This window comes from Balaenoptera physalus, assembly GCF_965194825.1.
Source record: "Balaenoptera physalus genome assembly, chromosome: 17".
Classification (NCBI taxonomy): Eukaryota; Metazoa; Chordata; class Mammalia; order Artiodactyla; family Balaenopteridae; genus Balaenoptera; species Balaenoptera physalus.
In genome coordinates, this window is record NC_138895.1 from 3,847,351 (window position 1) to 3,867,507 (window position 20,157).

General features: G+C 44.7%; 1 pseudogene across 1 annotated transcript; it reads right to left on the reverse strand.

The window, feature by feature from the left end:
- Positions 1-8,815: 8,815 nt before the first annotated feature.
- LOC309646582 (small ribosomal subunit protein uS8 pseudogene) lies at positions 8,816-14,158 on the reverse strand (annotated as a pseudogene). Its single transcript has one exon. The product of its transcript is annotated as a small ribosomal subunit protein uS8 pseudogene (transcript).
- Positions 14,159-20,157: the final 5,999 nt, after the last annotated feature.

Here is a 20,157-nt window from a genome sequence, read left to right on the forward strand (position 1 = left end):
ACCTGGTCACCTGGGCTGAGTGTTCACAGCTTGTTTGTGGAGTTGTTGAGGCAGCAGGAAAGTATGAAGTTCAAGAGTTTACAATATAATTTGCAAATCATATATCCAATAAGGGGTTAATATCCAGAATATATAAAGAATTCCTACAACTCAACAACAACAAAAATCAAATAACCAGATTAAAAAATGGGCAAAAGACTTGAATAGGTATATTTCCAAAGAAGATATACAAATGGCCAAAAAACATTTGAAAACATGCTCAACATCACTAATGATCAGAGAAATGCAAATAAAAGCCACAGTGAGATATCATCACACACCAATTAGTATGACTAGTATTTTTTTTAAAAAAAGCCTAAGTGTGTGTGTGTGAAAAAAAAAAAAAGCCTAGAAAATAGCAAGTGTTGGTAAGGATGTGGAGAAATTGGAAACCTTGTACACTGTTGGTGGGATTGTAAAATGGTGCAACCACTATGGAAAACAGTGTGGCAGCCCCTCAAAATGTTAAATAGAACTGTGATATGAGCCAGCAGTCTTATTTCTGGGTACATACCCAAAGTAATTGCAAGTAGGGTCTTGAAGAGATATTTGCACACCCATGCTCACAGGAGCACTTTTCACAGCAACCAAGAGGGGGAAGCAACCCAAATGTTTACTGATGGATGAATGGAAAAACAAATGTGGTATGCCCATACAATGGAATATAATTCAGCCTTAAAAAGGAAGGAAATTCTCTTGCATGCTACAACATGGATGAAACTTGGGGACATTATGCTATGGGAAATAAGCCAGTTGCAAAAAGACAAATGCTGTACAATTCCCCTCATATGAGGTACTTAGAGGATCAGATTCATAGAGACAGGAAGTAGAATGGTGGTTGCTAAGGGATGGGGGTGGGGAGAGGAAGAGTTACTGTTTAATGGACAGAGTTTCACTTTTGCAAGATGAGAATGTTCTGGAGACGGATGGTGATGATGGTTGCACAACAAGTGAATGTACTTAACACCAGTGAACTATATACTTAACAATAATTTCGATGTTAAAAAAAAAAACCTAGGTGTATCATTTTCTCTCTGGAACCTCCTTCTACTCTGCATTATGGGGATTCTTTGTTGCAGGTCACCAAAACTAACTCTAGATGATGTCAGTAGAAAAGGAATCGACTACACATATAGCAGCATATTTAACTGATGGGCAGGTGCCCAGCTTTTCATGTCCTAACACATCACCTCAGAAACCACGTCGCAGTGGATGTGTTTGTAGTGGTTGAGGTAGGCGCTGCCCACATGCTCTGTCAAGTTCCTCTCTCAGAGTGCTGACAGAGAACAGCTCTCAGCTCGGGTTTACCTGCCTCACCCAAGGCGACACCCTACACTCAGTGACTAGTCTATGTGGGGTTCAAAGCTCTGCCCCCCACCTTCACGCGGGCAGACTCTGTAGGGCCATCAGCTGCTGGGCTCCCTCTGGGGCTGGTATATCTCCTCGGCGCTCCTTCGCTTGCCCCTATTGTTCTGGGGAGCCTTCCCCAATCAACCTTCTGCACTCACATCTCCTCAGAGGCTTTTTTCCTGGGGCATCTGGCCTGAGATAGCATGTCACCAGTTGATTGAGAGTCTCTTTTTCTTTCTTAATGTTCCATAAAATAAAGGTGTGACTTACTACCGATGGCATCTTAGAGTCCATAAAATAAGCTGGGAGTTAGCCAAGTGCAAGAGTGGGAGAGGTGGAGAAACAGGCAGCTGGTGGAGACCGGGTCTCAAAAGGCCTTGGACGCCATGCTGCTGAGTGGAGACTTTGTCTTGAAGGAACGGTCTGCCTGGTTGAGGGATGGATGGAAGGTGGGAAAGGACAAGGGCTGGGTCAGAGGAAGCGGAAGCAGCAGCTGACGAGTGCACTGCAGGGGGTGGTGAGGAGCGGGGTACACAAGGGTCCTTACAGAGGTGGAACCTGTAGGTCTGGCGACTCTAATGGCCACGCAGATTTCTGGAAAGGGAAGACTCTGGCTTGGGGACCACATCTCAACAAGCCCAAGATGTCATTGCCTGCAGGGTGCACCATGATTTTATATGCCGCTGACAAAGAGAAACAGTGTTCCCAATCCACCTATGAACTGCGAGATGTATTCCACTCTCAGGTATGTCCTAAGTGAAAAAGTGTTCCTGTTAGAATTGAAAAAACACAGTACTCGTTCTCTCCCTCCAGTCGGCTGGGAAGTTTTCCTGCCTCCCTAAGGCTGAGTGAGGCCCCTCTGGTGCTCTTGTAGCAAGCGGCGTGCTCAGCGTGGTTGTGTTACTCCTGTTATCCTTTTTGAACTTCATGAGCCAACATCCACGAAAGCCTAAGCTGTGATGGGCTCTCTTCTAGAGTCAGGGATTCAGCAAAAGGAAACAGGAAAAACCCCGACTGGATGGCCCACGGCTGTCTTGCTATCTCTTGTGCAGTCGACCTTGGGCTCCTCGGCAGAGCACCGCTGCAGACCCAGCAGCCGGTGTGGCTCCTGACGCGTGCCGGGTACAATGCATGCTCGCTGTGAGAATGAATGAATGCATTGAAGGGCTTTTCTCTTGTAGCGACTGGTCCGGTAACCCACCCTGAACCAGACCTTTATCTGCTCGCCAGTCTCTGAGTTATTCCTGATTTTGTCTTTGCTCAGCTCCCACCTTAGTCTTGAACACTTACCCCTTTTCTCTCCCCAAAACCTAACCATACTAATACCCACTTCAGATCCCCGTTTATCCTGGAGCTTTTCTTGATTGCGATTGTTCACAGAGATTCATTTCTTACCTCCTGTAACAGTTATAACTGGCACCGTCTAACTTCTGATGTCTCATTTATTATGATGAAATCGTTTATTTCTCACCTTTAATCACATGGGAAGTTCTTCATGGGTGGGAATTCTCTAACATATTTATAAATTCTTTTGCCTAAACACAGTCTATGGCACATAGAAAATGGAAATAGCTTGGTGAACCAATGAATGGAGGTTAATTTACTGGGAGGGGTGGGAAGTGTTCCTGAGGCTTTTTGAGTGGCCAGGTCGGAGGCCAGGTGATAGACAAAAAGTCATTTATTGACTTTAATTTTTATGAAAGTCATCATCTATGTAGCCTTAAAACAGTGCTCAAAGGATGACAGTGACAAATAGCAGTCTCCTACCTTTCTTTACCCCTGGTTCCACTCTCCAGGGATGACTTCTTTCAATTCTTTCAGCTATTTTTTTTCCCTAAAAAAACCTCCAAATTTCTAAACTACATGCTTCTATGTTGTTACTTCTTGATGGATCCGTTTGGCACACATGTTTCTCTTATACTAGGGGCCTACGTTCCCTTTTTTCTTGGTTCATTCCCTTGTTTTACTGAAGGACATTTTCCAATAGCATCCTAAGAAGGTCTAGATGAGAATGCTTCTTTTTTTAAATTAAGACTATCGTTTAGAGTGTTTTTTTTTTAAATTAACTTATATTTTTGGCTGCATTGGGTCTTCGTTGCTGCACGCGGGCTTTCTCTAGGTGCGGTGAGCAGGGGCTACTCTTCATTGTGGTGCACAGAGCACGGGCTCTAGGAGTGCGGGCTTCAGTAGTTGCAGCACGCAGGCTTCAGTAGTTGTGGCTCGCAGGCTCTAGAGTGCAGGCTCAGTAGTTGTGGCGCACGGGCTTAGTTGCTCCGCGGCATGTGGGATCTTCCCGGACCAGGGCTCGAACCCGTGTCCCCTGCATTGGCAGGCGCATTCTTAACCACTGTGCCACCAGGGAAGCCCCTAGAGCAGTCTTAAGTTTATAGCAATATTGAGGTGAAAGTACTGAGATTTCTTGTATAACCCCTGTCCCCTCCACATGCATAACCTCCCCCAATATCCATCCCCCCACCAGAAGTACATCTGTTACAGTTGATGAACCTACACTGACACATCACAATCACCCAAAGTTCATGACATCCATGGTCTCTTCCTTCTTTAATCCTTTTCATATCATACATAGGATATATGACGGAAAATGTATGTATCCTCTTCTCTCTTCGAGGATATTATGGTTTCTTCTGCTCTCTGCATTGTCTTTGCATCTTCCTTTCCTCCCCTCACTCCTCTGTTTGTTTTGGTCTTGGTGACGAATATCTTCCATTGACCCCACCAACCTACACTGAAGGTTGTACAGATTCTCCGCTTTTTGCCACAGAGGTGGCATGAGTAGGTTCCTCTGCCCTTGAGCTTCTGTTTGGGCTTGGCCTGTGGGAGGCTGGGACAAAGGAGCGTGAGTTGAGGAAGTGATTCCCCCAGGCTCCTCCCACCCACTGGGGAAGCCGAGATTCTTCTCCCAAAGGCCACAGCTCCAGGGCAGTGGCCTCTCCAAACAGCTACATTCTCCAGATCGTAGCAACCCCTCCCTCCTACTGAGCCACCTGTGGGCACTGCCTACTTTTGTGAACTGTCACCCCATTAAATTTCCTTTAAATGTCGAAGTTTGAGTGTGCCATCTGTTTCCTTCCAGAACTGTGTTCTGTTTCTTCCAGAAGCAGATACGGTGTTTTTCATGACGATTTCTTCAAATGCACAGTGCTCTTTGGCCGTCCCTTCACAGCTAAGAGTGAGGCAGTGAGATGCTGATGGGAAGACCCGCTGTATTGTCGGGGCTTGTCACCCGGTGGGCTTCATGTAAAGAAATACCAGCCTCCTTCCACTGTGTCTTCAGAAATCACTGAGTTTTCTTGACTGCTCTTATCTCTTTCTCTCCTTCTTTCTATAATTTTGGGTCAATACTTTAAAAAAAAATTCCTTTACTGTCATTTTGACAGGGTTTTAGAAAAGAGATGGATGTGTATAAATGACATTTTTAGGAACAACAGAAGAAAAAAAAGAGAGATTTTTTTTTTCTTTGTAAGCAAAGCAAGAGGCAGTAGAGCCTGCTGGTTCAGAGCCTGGATCCAGCTCTGTGACTTCATTTCCTCCCCTGTGAAAAAGAGAAGAGTGTAAGAAAGCAATTTCTTTGGAGAATTTCCGGGAAGATCAAATTAGTTACTATTATCAAGTGCTTCAAAAAACACGTGGTACATAGCACTACCTGTAAAGGACGGTGCAGCACATTTGGTTTAAAAATGTTCTGTTAGTGAAACGGTTGCTAGCAATAGGACCCAGGTACCAGATTCTGAGATTCCTCAAAGCTCCACTGGAAGCTGGTTCTACCAGGAGCTGGGGTTTGGCCAACTCAGTGTCAGAGGTCATCCGGGGTCACAGCATGGAGCTTTCAGAAGTTGGTGGGGAGCAGCAAGAGGAAGGTGGGCAGAAAAATTCTGTTGCCCTTCCATGGGGCAGGCATGGAGGAGAGGGAAGTAGGGGCTTGGGAGCCGGTAGCCTTCTCTGGTCCCACCAGGCGTTCTCACGCTGCTGGGTTAGGCCCAGGCTGGAACACACAGTGTAGGCGGCACTGCAACCTGGAAGGGTAGGAATCTTCACAGAATGCCCTAGAAGAACTCACCCAAGAGACCAACTGTAGCAACAGGAAGCAACTATGCACTTGAAAGACCTCCTGCGTAAAGCAATACTGTTAAAAACACAGAAAAAGGATTTCGAGAATGTCGATCAACTTATGTTTACGCTATGCTGAGCATCTGAAATAAGTCAGGGATGTCTTAAAAAACAGAATACAAAACCAACTTAGAATCCTCAGAGCAATAGATGAATTACTGGAAACGTGGCCTGCTGCACTTATAAAAATCCTGGCCTCTCTAATTGTCCTACTTATTTGTCCAAGAAATATTTCCTGAGCACTAACGGTATGAAAGGCAGTGTGACAATGTCACGAAGAAAAATCAAGCCCCATCCTTTCCCCTAGGGGCTTCCCATCTAAATGAGACATTTGCAAAAATCATAAAATCCGGGTAACAGATGATGAGCCAAAGTTAACTGATGCAGAATTTAGTGGAAGAAGAAATAACTGTGAACTGAGCCGATCTGTAAGAATGAGGGAGAGGTGGGACCCAACCTGGGTTCTGGCCTTTCTACTTCTGTATCCTGGTGGCTGTCCCATCCTCCCCTCGGGCTATAGGCAGCGTCCAGGGCACCCCACCTCCCCCTCCAGGCCCTACTGCAGCTCATCCCTTGCCTTGGAATGCTTTTTCTCCTGCCGTTTCCCTGGGTGGCTGACGCTGGGTGCTACCCACCTAACCTTCAAGTTTCAGCTTCAAGGCCACCTTCTCTGCGGGCCTCTCTGACCACCCGGGACTTGCTAAGGGACGTTTCCTCCTTCCTATAATAATTGGGCAGCTGCCAGGCAAACAAAGTATTTGCATCTTTATTCAATTCAATTAGAACAGACGTGTGTGGTATATTATGTAACAGTCACTGTACACACACGATTTTAGGCAATGCGGGGTAATTCTGGATATGCCGATGCTCAACTCTTGGCAACCCATGCACGGTGCCAGGGACGCCCAGTATAGACTGAGTCTCCTAGACAGAAGGGGCATGTTTGACACATTCTTCCGGCATCCCTGCCCACCCCCGCCTTCCTCAGCGCGCTGTCTTGATCAGCCGGATGTCTCGCTGGACGGCATGTCTGCTCGCAGCGCTCCCACCGGGTGCCTGACACGGATGCGAGCTGCGGGCGCACAGGGAGGGAGGAGCACCAAGGGAACGCATGCGTGCGTGTGCGTATGCGTGCGCGTGCGTATGCGTGCGCGTGGCTGTGTGTGCACGTGCGCGGGAGTGCGTGTGTCCACGGGGACAGGTCGAGGTCAGGTTTGTCCCCCCGGGAGAGAGCGGCATAGCTGGCAGTGTCCCCGCTGGAGGCCATGGAAAGTGCGCAGGGACCGCAGCTCCGCGGACCAAGGCGCCACCTGGGCTTTAAAGGGCTCCCACCTCCGTCCTTGAGGAGCTGAGCGCGGCCTGGGGCCTGGGGGCCGGAGGCGGCAGCAGCGGCGGCAGCATCACCGAGCTTGTTGCAGAGACTCTCGGACTCCACCCCAGACTGGCGGGAGCCTCTTCACACGCTCCCCAGGGGATCGGCGTGCACCTGCGGGTGGGAAACGCAAGGGCTCCCCCATTCCACGCACTTGACATTTTGCCCCATCCCTCCTGACTGCAACACTCCCAATGTTTTCAAATGATGAACTTTTCATAGCCTCTTGCAAATTGTTGAAAAAGAGAAAAGGCTAAAAACAAGAAAATAGTGATCCTGCAGAGAGCGGAGACCTTTCTCAACGCTGGCGGTGTCCTTGGAGGGGCTGCAGGGTGTCACCACGGCCAGGTCGAGTCCACTTTCAGGATGTGGAGGTGCAGCAGCTGGTGACGCAGAGCCTGGCTTGAGGTACGTTCCAGCTCCGTGAATTTTTTTAGATTTATTTTATTTTTTTAAAATTTTTGCCTGTATTGGGTCTTCGTTGCTGCGCGCAGGCTTTCTCTAGTTGCGGCGAGCGGGGGCTACTCTTCGTTGCGGTGCACGGGCTTCTCATTGCGGTGGCTTCTCTTGTTGCGGAGCAAGGGCTCTAGGTGCACGGGCTTCTCATTGCGGTGGCTTCTCTTGTTGCGGAGCACGGGCTCTAGGTGCACGGGCTCCAGTAGTTGTGGCACGTGGGCTCAGTGGTTGTGGCTCATGGGCTCTAGAGCGCAGGCTCAGTGGTTGTGGTGCACGGGCTTAGTTGCTACGCGGCATGTGGGATCTTCCCGGACCAGGGCTCGAACCCGTGTGCCCTGCACTGGCAGGCGGATTCTTAACCACTGCGCCACCAGGGAAGCCCTCCATGAATTTTTTACATTAGCTTCAGTTCAGGTCAGAATCTTTCCTCATGAGAATGAAATGTTTTTTTTTCTTTTAGAGGTAAAATATTAGTTTTTCTTTAATAAATTTTTATTTAAGAGTCGTTTTAGATTTACAGAAATACTGTGAAAGGAATACAAGGAGTTCCTAGACATCCCATATCCAGTTTCACCCACGTTAACATCATAACGTCCTTGTACATTTGTCATGACATTGTGACGTGAACTATGTGAATGACCCAATATTGATACATTATCACTAACTAAAGTCTACACTTGATTCATATTTCCCCAGTTTTTACCCAATGTCTTTATACTGTTCTAGGGTTGCATCCAGGATCTCGTGCTACATTTAGTTGTTGTGTCGCCTTTGGCTGTGTCAATTTCTCAGACTTTCCTTACCTTGGAACATATTAATTTTAAGAACTCTTTTATTTTGGGAATGCTCCTTATTCCTCTAGCAGAGCAGAATCCTACTAAGTGAGTCCATACAACACTTCAAATCAGTTTTAAGAAAATAATTTCCTGGTTATGAGCTCCTTGAGGGTGGATCTGACTTCTTGTAATCAATCTACAACCCCAGAAATTAGCACTAGTCCTGTTCCTGGCACAAACTGGTGCCCAGTACATGATGTAGCCAGTGCCTTGGTTTAGTTTTTATTATGTTCCCTACTAGGTATGTGCAGACTGGGGTTATAATGACCAGTGGGCTAAGGTCCATGCTCTTAAACATCTAGAGACAGAGGTAGAGACAATTAAGTAGATAAAAAATATTTTTATTTGGGAGCCTTGCTGGACCCACGTGCAGAATTCAGTGAGCGGGATAGTGATCGTTTTTCTGGTGGCCCATGGGGGTTAAGCAGAGCCAGGAAGGCCTTTCCGGGAGAGCTGAATCTTTTTTTTAAAAAATATTTATTTATTTATTTGGCTGCGCTGGGTCTTAGTTGCGGCATGTGGGATCCTTAGTTGTGGCATGTGGGATCTTTTAGTTGCGGCATGTGGGATCTTTTAGTTGCAGCATGTGGGATCTAGTTCCCTGACCAGGGTCGAACCTGGGCCCCATGCATTAACCACTGGGCCACCAGGGAAGTCCCAGAGCTGAATCTTGAAAGATGACTTGGTGTTCAGCCAGCAGAAATGGGCGGAGAAGTCTTGTATTAGTTTATTTTCATTTGCTTTGGTAACTGATATTTGGAATTATTTTGGTTTAGATTTTGAGACTGAATCTGCAGTTTCAAACTATCTGGTAACCTCTAGCTTTTTGAAAATTCATTTACTTTATGCCAAAATGTAACTTCCTGGTTAAAAGAAGAAGGAAAAATAAAAAGTTGCCTTTCGAGTAGTGCTGTTTAATAGAACCTTCCATGACGATGAATATCTGTGCTGTGTCATACGATAGCCACCAGCCACGCATGGCTACTGGGCACTTTTAATGTGGCCAGCATTACTGAAGAACACAATTCTAAATCGTATTAAATTTTAATTAATTTAAATTTAAATAGCCACATATAACTGTTTCTATCGTATTGGGCAGTGCAGCCTTAGGACACTAACAAAGATCTACCGGGCATCACAGTTTAACAAGACAACTGAATTCAGGGGGAAAATTGGATTAAGAAGAGATGAGATGTAATTTCTTTGAAATATTGAAGGTTTTTAATATCAAGGGGAATATGACCTGGACAAATATTATTTTCTATGTTCCCCAGGGTGTTTTGCCTAAGTGCCTGGAATCCTGCCAACTGTTGTATAAAGACTGTTCTGTGAACAACCTGCTGTACAATTGGGAGGTGTTGTTTACATTGGACAATTCTGTTTGTTTTCCATTGAGGCATTTTATTTGCACATATGTGTTACATCCCTAGAAAAGGAATCCCAGGATTTTCCCTCCTGTGTATGTTTGTCTGGCGTCTTCGTGGTCCATGATGCCAGCTGAGGTTGTTAGGACAGTGAAACCACACTGAAAAGACGGAAGCAGGTTGTTCTGCCATTTTTCTAGATCTTTGAGCTGCACATCAAATCTGGGGCTGATCGCACCACACTTGTGTAACCTGCCCGTGAAGATCACAGCAGTTTTCCCAGCTCTGCGGTCATCAGTGATTTCAAATTTGCCAATGTAACCACGTTTCACCATCACAGTTAGAAACCAGAGGATGGTTTTGGAGCACAGCCTGATAAGAACCTGGCATCTGCCTCTCTTTTAGGAATTGTTGATGGTCTTGAGAGCATCAGCCAGGACATTCATGCCCACCATTATGGCGGCATTCATGCCCACCATTATGGCGGCATTCATGCCCACCATTATGGTGGCATGGAAAGATGGTGGAGAGAGAGCTGGACGATTCTGATTATCCATCTGCACCAAGAGGTTCGCAAGTTGTAAATACTTTGCAATTTTAAAACATAGGTATGGGTTAACGTTGTCCAACAGACGTTTGTGAATGGCAACAGAAAATGCATACATAATAGGGAGTAAGGAAAATGTAACAAATACTTGCTTTTTGATGGCTTAAGGGGTTCAGAAGTCTCTTAACAAGAGAGTTACTTTTCTCAAGTTTCCCAGGCCTTTTAATAGGCTTTACAATTTTCAGTCTTATTCTTCTTCCCCGAGCAAACAGATTTTGGCCTAAATCTTAGCAACTGTGGAGAAATTAGTGATTGTATGTTATCGTGTGTTGTGTACTTTATCCATACCCCTTTCTTACTTCAACAAATGATGGCGCCTTGGTTAATTTAACTCGGTGGCCTCAACGTTGTTTTAAACTCTGTGCACTGGAGAGAAGCCAGGAGCACTTGTCTTCAGGTAAGACACACTCTCCGGGGCAGGTGTGGGGCGAGAGGGGAAGGGAGGAGGGGTGAGGAGAGAGGAGGGGGCCTTCAGAAGGGGGTCCTAGGGAGAGGCTTCTTGCGAGAAGGAGAGGGACGGGATTTACATGGGCAGTTTCTTCAGCTTTACAAAGGACTCACAAGATGTGTTCATACGTTTACCTTTACAGCCTTGGAGACACAGGCAGAAGAGGTTGCTTTGGGAAGAACTGTGTAGTTGGGCCGATCAGATAGGAAAAGGGACTGACTTTTCACAGTGTGTCTTGCCCTTCCCTTTGACTTCTGTTCTCTGTGCAACTAGTATCTTTTCAAAAAATAATTTCATTTAAAGTGATTGAATTTAAAACAGAAGGAAACAGGAAAAGCTATTCCACTGTTAACATCTGTTGAATTACGCGATACGTATTGCAGTACATGGCCCACATTTCATTCCCTGTGGTTGGCATAGACTTACTTCCTCAAATGGATTTCTCTTTGAACCCAAGAGAAGTGTTCTCTGGAGCCATCTCTCAGGTTTCTCCTAAGCTAGAAGGTGCCATGAGGAGACCATCTCCCCTTCTCCCTGTGACCTTTCCCTAGCTTCACGGCCACCGGCCGTCTGCACGGTCTCATTTCCGTGGCTATCTGATCCTGCGCTGGTTTCCCACCTGGGTTACAGCTGGGATTGAACAATGGGCCTGCCCTGCCCTGTTAGCACTGCATCTTCATACAATGCCTCCCTGCTGGGACTTAACAACCTTCGGCGTGTAGGACACTTAGCAGGTGCTCCCTAACTGTAGCTACCGCCATACATAGCAAGTCTATTAACAACACACATTTCCAAATACTACATTTCCAATTTCTAAATTTTTAATTTATCGGAACCGTAGTTGGTGCAACAATATTTCCATAAAGTAAGAGTATTCGGACAGTGCTCTATTTTCTGTGCCTCTTTTGTGAACTCTACTTCAAGTAGTCTTTTGATAAATTTTTCACTTTACATTTACTAACTAAAAGGAAGCTAGCCGTATCCAGTGAAGGACTTTAAGATTTTATAATTTTGTAAAGAAAACAAGCACTTCGGTAGACATGATTATGACTAAGTAACGTAAAAATAATAAGGCTCGACTTTGGCAAAGAAATAATTTTCCCCAAACGTGGGAAATTTCTAATGAATAGTTTGTAAGAAACCAAAGCTGTGAATTTATACATAAAGATTCTGTTTGAATGAATCTCAACTATTTTACTTACAAGTTGAGAGTAAAGGTACCAGGGAAAAGAGGTTATTTTATTTTATTTTTTTATTTTAATTAAGAAAAATGGAAGTATGGTTGCTGTACAATATTATATAAGTTACAGGTGTACAATATAGTGATTCACAATTTTTAAAGGTTATACTCTATTTATAGTTGTTATACAATATTGGCTATATTCCCCGTGTGGTACAATACATCCTTGTAGCTTATTTTATACCTAATAGTTGGTACCTCTTATTCCCCTATCCCTCTATAGGGATATATCCTTCCCCTCTCCCCACTGGTGACCACTAGTTTGTTCTCTATATCTGTGAGTCTGCTTCTTTTTTGTTATATTCACTAGTTTGTTGTATTTTTTAGATTCCACATATAAGTGATATGGAAAGAGGTTTTTATCTATCTATTTGTTTATTTAGGCCTCGCCTTGCGGCTTTTGTGGCTTGCGGAATCTCAGTTCCCCAACCAAGGATGGAACTGGGCCCCTGGCAGTGAAAGCGCCGAGTTCTAACCACTGGACCGCCGGGGCAGTCCCTAGAAAGAGGTTATTTTTAAAAGCGAAATCCGATTGTATGATTGTAAATTCAAAGAGGAAAACTGTTCCCCTTGAGCAATTCTGAGTTCGTACGTACACGGAAGCTAGATTTTAAGGTTTTCTTTCTGTTCTCTGAGCTTCCAATCGTTGCGTCAGGCCAGACGTGCAGGGCGACTGAACTCCCGTCTCCCGCTCCTGTCCAGTCGAGTCCAGTGGCTTTGCCATCGCCCAGCGCCACTCCCTCTAAACACTCCTAGTGTGCCGCCCCCGCCTGCCCCGAACCAGCTCTTCCCAAGTCCTCCCACAACCTCTGTGCTTCAGTTGGGTCATTTGTCACTGTCCCCATGGCACGTAATGATTCCCTATTGAAGGACCGCGGGCAGTCCTCGCCCGGAGATCTGCCCTGTTTCTCCCCAGTCCTAAAGTCCCGGCTCCACAGCTCCCTCTGCCAGAGAGCTTTCCCTGATGGCAACAGCCCACACTCATCCCCGCTCTGTGTCGCTCCTATAATACATGTGAGCCGCCAGCACTTAGCTGCCAATTACATGGTGTCAGAATATCTTTGTATTGTCTCTGGTATGTTCTGCCTTCCTCTTCCAAATAGATGGCACTGTCTCTGAGGGCAGACACAGTAGTTAAATTGCCACTGTATTCCCGGTTACTTCTTGAACGTACTGGTTACATTGTAGCACTCAATGAATTTACTTTTGGGTACCTGTTTTTTCTTATTTTAAAAGTAATAGCAAACCCTTAGGATAAATTCCTTTGCATGGGTTTACTGGGTCAAAGTACACAAACTTGTTACTGCCCTCCCCCCAAAAAAGTAAAATTGATAATGTCACATCACAGGACATTATGAGAAAAGAACAAGAGACAACACCCAGATAGCTACAGTCCTGCTACCAGTTTGTTTGGCTTCCTTACAGTGTTTTGTTTATTTATTTATTTAATTAATTAATTTTTTTACTGAAGTATAGTTGATTTACAATGTTGTGTTAGTTTCAGGTGTACAGCAAAGTGATTCAGATATATACACACACACCTATATATATGAATATATATATAGAATGAATATACATGAATATGTGTGTATATTCTTTTTCAGATTCTTTTCCCATATAGGTTATTACAAAATACTGAGTGTAGTTCCCTGTGCTATACAGTAGGTCCTTGTTGGTTATTATGTTAAATATATAGTATTGTGTATTTCCTTACAGCGTTTTTCAAAAGCACCTTTTGATATTCTTGTCATCAAATATACATACAGCTTTTTGTCTTGCTTTTTTCATATAATATTTAACGGAAGGAGTACTTTTTGATTAAGGAAACACGCATTAATAAGATATTTGCTGACCACCTGCGACGTATAAGGCACAGGAGGATGAGGAGGATACTTGCTAGGAAGGGAGAGTCTGTCATTGTGCAGCTCTGTCCGTGTTGGAACTAAGAAGGCCTTGGGCAGCGAGCAGGCTGTCAGATGATGCGGGCCATCAGCACGGACTAGATGAGCAGCTGCTGTGTGCTGGGCCCCTTGCGGGTGCTGGGATGTAGCATGAACCAACGGGAGGTGTGCATAGGGAGCCTGCCCTCCAATGGGGAAACAGACATGAACCAGACAGATGGCCATGATCCGGCCATAGGAGATAAAGCAGAGTAGGGAGTTAGAGAGTGACAGCGCTGCTCTTTGAGCTGATGGAAGGAGGGAGGGTAATGAATAGAGGGGGAGAGACCTCCCGGAAGAGGGAACAGCAGTGCCGAGGCCACAGGCCAGTGAGGCAACGCATGGAGGCCAGCGTGGCTGCAGCTGTCTTCGGCCCTAGTTCTTTTTTTTTTTTTTTTTTTTTGGTAAAGTCTATTTTTTAAAAAATTTATTTATTTAAGGCTGCGTTGGGTCTTTGTTGCTGCACGCGGGCTTTCTCTAGTTGCGGCGAGCGGGGGCTGCTCTTTGTTGCGGTGCGCGGGCTTCTCACTACAGTGGCTTCTCTTGTTGTGGAGCACGGGCTCTAGGCGCGCGGGCTTCAGTCGTTGTGGCGCGTGGGCTTAGTTGCTCCGCGGCATGTGGGAACTTCCTGGACCGGGGCTCGAACCCGTGTCCCCTGCATTGGCAGGCAGATTCTCAACCACTGTGCCACCAGGGAAGCCCCTGGCCCTAGTTCTGTTGAGACAGGTGTTTACTTTGTTTAGTTTCAAGTAGATGCTTTATAGACAACAATATTTAATATAATATGATGAACATTCAATGCTTTACATATATTATCTATAATTGTTAAAACAACTACCGAGACTAGGTGTTTCATTTTGGTATTTATGGTACGATATATATAAATTAAAAAAAACAAATATTACTCCATATTGTTTATGAATAGAAACAATAGTTAAAGTGTAAAAACATGGATGGGGAAGGTACATAATTACCAAATTCAGGTTAGTAGCTCCCTCTGGGGAGGGAGGGAAGGGAATGGGGTTGGGGGATAGGGAGTTTTCAAATGCATCTGTGATGCTCTATTTCTTTTTGTTAAGCTTGTGATATATAAATGTTACTGAATATTCGATTTTTGTCATTACTTTTGTGTGTTACATATATGTGTGTGTATATCACAGATTTAGCTAAACTCAAAAATAATTACGTCTAACTTCAAGCCAGTGCTGATTTTAGTTGCTTACTTCAAAGTGAATAGCCCCTACCAAAGAAAAGCTCACAGTAAAAACTACCGCCCAGCCCACACTCCCCGTACTCAGCAAGGTAGGCAGTGAGAATGGTCTCCCACATCCCATTTACAGAAGGAGAATGCTCTTCCTCTGAACCAGCCTGCCGTGTAAGAACGTCATATGACGAGGCAGTGTGATCACAGAATGGTGGGTGGTGGCCTTGCCCATGAGCTAGCGCGTGGGGCATCACAGCTCGGGGAGAGCGAGTAGGCTGTTGCCAGCGGCGGCTGGGGCTGGGGCTGAGCCTGCCACGCACCATACCGGCCACGAGGGCAGCGTCCGCTCACACCGGGGCTGCTGTCTTTCCTTCAAGCCACTGCCCAGAAATTGTTAGAGTATCAGCGACAGTGCCTCCGATTCTTAGGAAAACATCTTTATTCTCCAATAATGTAAGGGTTTCTGAAAAAACGTTACATGACTGTCCTGCCTAAAGTATCTGCTCAGGGAAAGGGGAGCGGGGGGTGATGGGATGAACTGGGAGATTGGGATGGACATGTATACACTAATATGTATACAATAGATAACTAAGAAGAGCCTGCTGTATAAAAAGAAATAAAATAAAATTCTAAAAAATAAAGTATCTGCTCAGATACTTTAATTAGCAGCTCTCACATATACAGACAATACAAAAATAGTCTTTGGTGCTCTAGGAACCTCTAGAAGAGATAACATCACACAGAGAAATGCAGTTAAGTTGAAGCGTGAAAGAGATCCCGTGAAAAGCATCTGGCTTCTGCCTTAACTTGTCCTAAGTTAAATAAATAAATAAGCTGTCTGAAGTAGTTGCCCCTAAGGCAGGAGAATAGTAGACAGAAATGGGCTAAAATAATCATATAGTAGCTTGGATTTTTTTTTTTTTTTTTTGAGAGTTATGTTTTCTTCAGCAGAACTTTTTAGGACTTCAAGCCCGGGAGGCAACATCTCAAGTAACCCTGAGAGAACTGGGTAGCTTGGATTTTTAACTTTATAAGATAAGCAGTGGATTTGCTACGTGTTTTTTTAAAAAGAGATTTCAGGATGGCAGAATATTATTAAAAGTTATTGCAGGTGAGGAGTGGAGAGGGTGGGACAGTTATATTTCACTTTAAAAGTTCTCTTTTGCTTGAATTTTTATAAAATCATGATTTTTTTCTACAAATAGCTTTAAGAGAGTGACTGAATCTCTTTTATTAATGGAGAAAAACAACACATCTTACGGTCACTTAAAACTTTAATTATTAAAACCATGTTTTAATTCTCAGAGTTACTTTGCCATATGTGTTTTATCCCCATTTGATACATGAAGAAATAGGGGCACAAAACAGAAGATAATTTGTCTAAGGCATCAGGTTGGTGATGAAGCCAGTACTGAGACTTGAGTCTCCTCTTTTGTATTTTTTCTTTCTTTCTTTTTTTTATGAAGCATAGTTGTTTTACAGTATTGTGTTAATTTCTGCTGCACAACAAAGTGATTCAGCTATAAATATATATACATGATTTTTTCATATTCTTTTCCACTATGTTTTATCATAAGATATTGAATATAGTTCCCTGTGCTATGAGTCTCCTGTATTTTAGTTGAATTATATTTTCTTACTAGATTCTCCTGGTGTTCAGGTGCTAATTAAATTCTTCTCTGAGAAGAAAACAGCCATAGGAATCTGAAAGTTCCCAGAATTTTATCTGGAATGAACTCCCCTCACCTTAGTGTTCTGTTCAAATTTCAACTATATAAGTAAACTTTATTAATATATTTTCCTCCATGATTTGTTAAAATTGTTAAAATTTTCTTCTGTGTTTTCAAAACCAATTTCTGATTTGCCATTTATCATAACCAAGATGTAAAAGCAAAAAGATTTTTTAGGCCTCCAAGTTTTTGTTTAATAAAAGAATTTAAAAAGTTAAAGCAAAACACAGAACTTTATAGCTGAATCACATGGGATCCATATGTATTTTTTAAAATAAATTAATTAATTTATTTGTGTTTGGCTGTGTTGGGTGTTCGTTGCTGTGCACGGGCTTTCTCTAGTTGCGGCGAGCGGGGGCACATATAATGCCTAACACATATAATACCAGGCATGTTTCTAAATGCTTGGTATATATTAATGTAATCAGTCCTCCCACCAAGCGTATGGGGCAGCTACCATCATTGCTCTCACTTTATAGACGGGGGGTAGGGGTGAGGGTTGCGCTGTGGCACAGAGTGACAAGGTGACGTGTCACCACCCACTGCCCCAGAGCTGCAGGGCTGGACTTGAACCCAGGCCGTCTGCCAGCTGCTCTGACCACTGTGCTCTAGCAGCTCCCTAGAAGGCAAAGCCCTGGGGTTTACAAAATCTCCATTATTCCAGGTGATTCTCTTATAGTCCTTTTCAAACTTTTCTTTGGGTTCACAATTTGGCCGGGATCGCCTACGTTTGCGGGACCAGGTCTCCGGGCTGCAGTGGTGTGCACCTCGGAGCACGCTGGATTTAAGCAATGCTGTTCTCCTTGTTCTCCTAGTCGTGGGATGATTTTTAGTTCCTCATTTATTCTCATTCGCTCAGAAACCAAACGTGAAATGTACTAAGTGCGAGATGAAAAGAGTGTTTCAAAATTCAGCCCGAGGCTCCTGCGATCCAGCCCGAGGCTCCTGCGATCGTGTATGCTCAGAGTTTCTCTCCCACAGGTGCCCTGCAGCCCCTCCCCTCTGTTTGGAAAGCAGGTGCTCCCAGTGAGGGCCCCATCAGATGCAGATTTCTGGTTCCAAGTTAAGGTGTTGTTTTCCTTTGCGCATTATCCATCACCCAGCCTTGAGCTATCTGGAAGGACCCTCCACCTCCAAAGAGAAGGCACTTCATTTTCACACCCACCTGGCTATCGATGAAAGCAGGATAAGAGGTCCTTGAGGGATCAGATATCATGTGACAGACCTTTAGAACAAACATTTATGGAGGCCCTATTTTGTATAAGGCAATGCAGAGAGCAGTCTCTTCCCAATAAAGGGTGGTAGACATCTTAAATCCTGCTAATGAAGTTTAACAATGAGGATTAGGACGAGGCTTGGGGGAGTGGAAGAGGCTGGCTAGAGGACAGTCAGTTTGCCCTGATTCCAAACAAATTCAGCATGCCTGGGAAGGAATCGCCCTTTGCTTTGCTCCACTGAGACGTCTGTAACCTGGCCCGTGGTATTCGGGTTATTCAGGCTAATATGAATAATCTAAGGCTTTTGTTCAGAGCTTGCAAGTCACTGTGCTCAGTTTTCTCAAAGAGGTTTCCGTCCTTGGCCTGGTTAAACTCCCCCCGCCCCCCATGGCATCAAGCACTTGACAACATGGTGAGAACTCTTCAGGTCTTAAAAAGTCTCTGGTTGATCTGACCCGGGCTTAAAGAAGTCATTCATCATTCTTGGGAACGGTGGCATTGAGTCCAGGAAGACAGCCACAGGGGGCCTCAGGGGGCCTGCCCTCTCCTACCACCCCTGCTCCAGGCCTGGGCCAGCTGGTTCACTCCTGCAAACGTTAGGAAACGTGAACTCTTAAAAATCCAGACCTGGAGGAATGGTCCCGGGATGTGACTCACTCTAGGTGACTTGTTTCAGTGGTGGTTCCCGTGGAAACCTGTCATACCTGTTCTAGCTCCAGTGACCTTTCTGCCCTGTGCCAGCTCCTGCCCCCAGCACGTGGTGAGGCATGACCACCACCACTGGCCAGAGAGGGAAACCCAGGGGCTCTAGCCGTGCACAGAGCAGAGGTCCCAGATCTTGGAAGCTGGTTGCTTACTTTTAGGTGGGTTTTAATTTGCCCCAGTGAGGTGTTTCTTAGCTGTGTAGGGATTTGGGTATTTGCTAAAAAAAGAACTGCTGTCAGTGTTGAGTGAACGAGTGTGTGTGTGTGTGTGTGTGTGTGTGTGTGTGTTTGCTTTTTCCCAGCTCTGTAGTTCTCCCCAACTGCATCTTATTCATTCTCACCTGTTGTTGTTTGCTTGTTGTTACTGTTTTGCTAGTTCAGGTGCATTTTTTCTCAGGGTTGATGTACCACCTATGTTTAATTGCAAGGCAAAAATTGGTATTGTGAACCTGAGTAAATCCTGAAACTGCTTTCAAATAGAAGTATTTCATGTTTACCACAAATGTTAATAGGACTTCTTTAGGTGGAAAAGAAATGCAGGTTTTAGTCTGCCAAATCTTGGGAATCACTGAATCGTGGAACTTTCTTTTTTTCCTCCCTTTCAGTTATTTAGTAAAAATAGGAAGAAAACTTTTACTGATGGTGAATTTTGGAACGATCCCACCCACTTCTGAATAAGTTATTCTCATGTTTGATTCTTCTCTTGGGAGGGCCGTAGGCTCTCTCCTTGGGAGGCAGTAAGGGAACCTCAGTAGAATGCAGTATGTATCTGTCGTTTTCTTGAAAATCAAGATCAGGTCTTCTGGAAAACGGTCTTGTAACTAGAGCCGGAAATGATGAAATTAGTAGGTTTAAAAAATCTTGTTATGGATTCACAGAGACAGAGGAGAAGACAGTCACGCGGCGGGCGGGTAGAATGAGGGAGCTGGACCGCTCTGTGCTTGGAGAACAGAGCTCGTCATCGTGGTGTGCTACCCACGCCCAAGGCCCTTCCTCCTCGGTGTCTCCAGCCTTTTTGTCTTTGCTACTTAAATCTCCAACGATATTACCACGTTGGTTACTCTGGTGCCTTCTTCTTGCTTCTCTGTACACGCCTCCTCCTCAAAGCCTTCTCCTAGTCTGTACTTTTTATTTGCAAAACCTTTTCACATCACTTTTGGAGTCTTTTTTTGGGAAGCTCATTAAAAACATTCTCCTGGATTCTGGACCTCCTTCTGAGGGCTGTGTCCCTTTATCTATGATGTCATCAGAGCTTGGACACTGGATCAATATTTTTTAAAATTTTTTATTATTTTACTTTTGGATCAATATTTTATTTTTTTAAAAAATTTATTTATTTTATTTATTTATTTTTGGCTGCGTTGGGTCTTCCTTGCTGTGCGCGGGCTTTCTCTAGTTGTGGCGAGCGGCGGCTACTCTTCGTTGCCATGTGCGGGCTTCTTATCGCGGTGGCTTCTCTTGTTGTGGAGCATGGGCTCGAGGCACGCGGGCTTCAGTAGTTGTGGCTCGCAGGCTCAGTAGT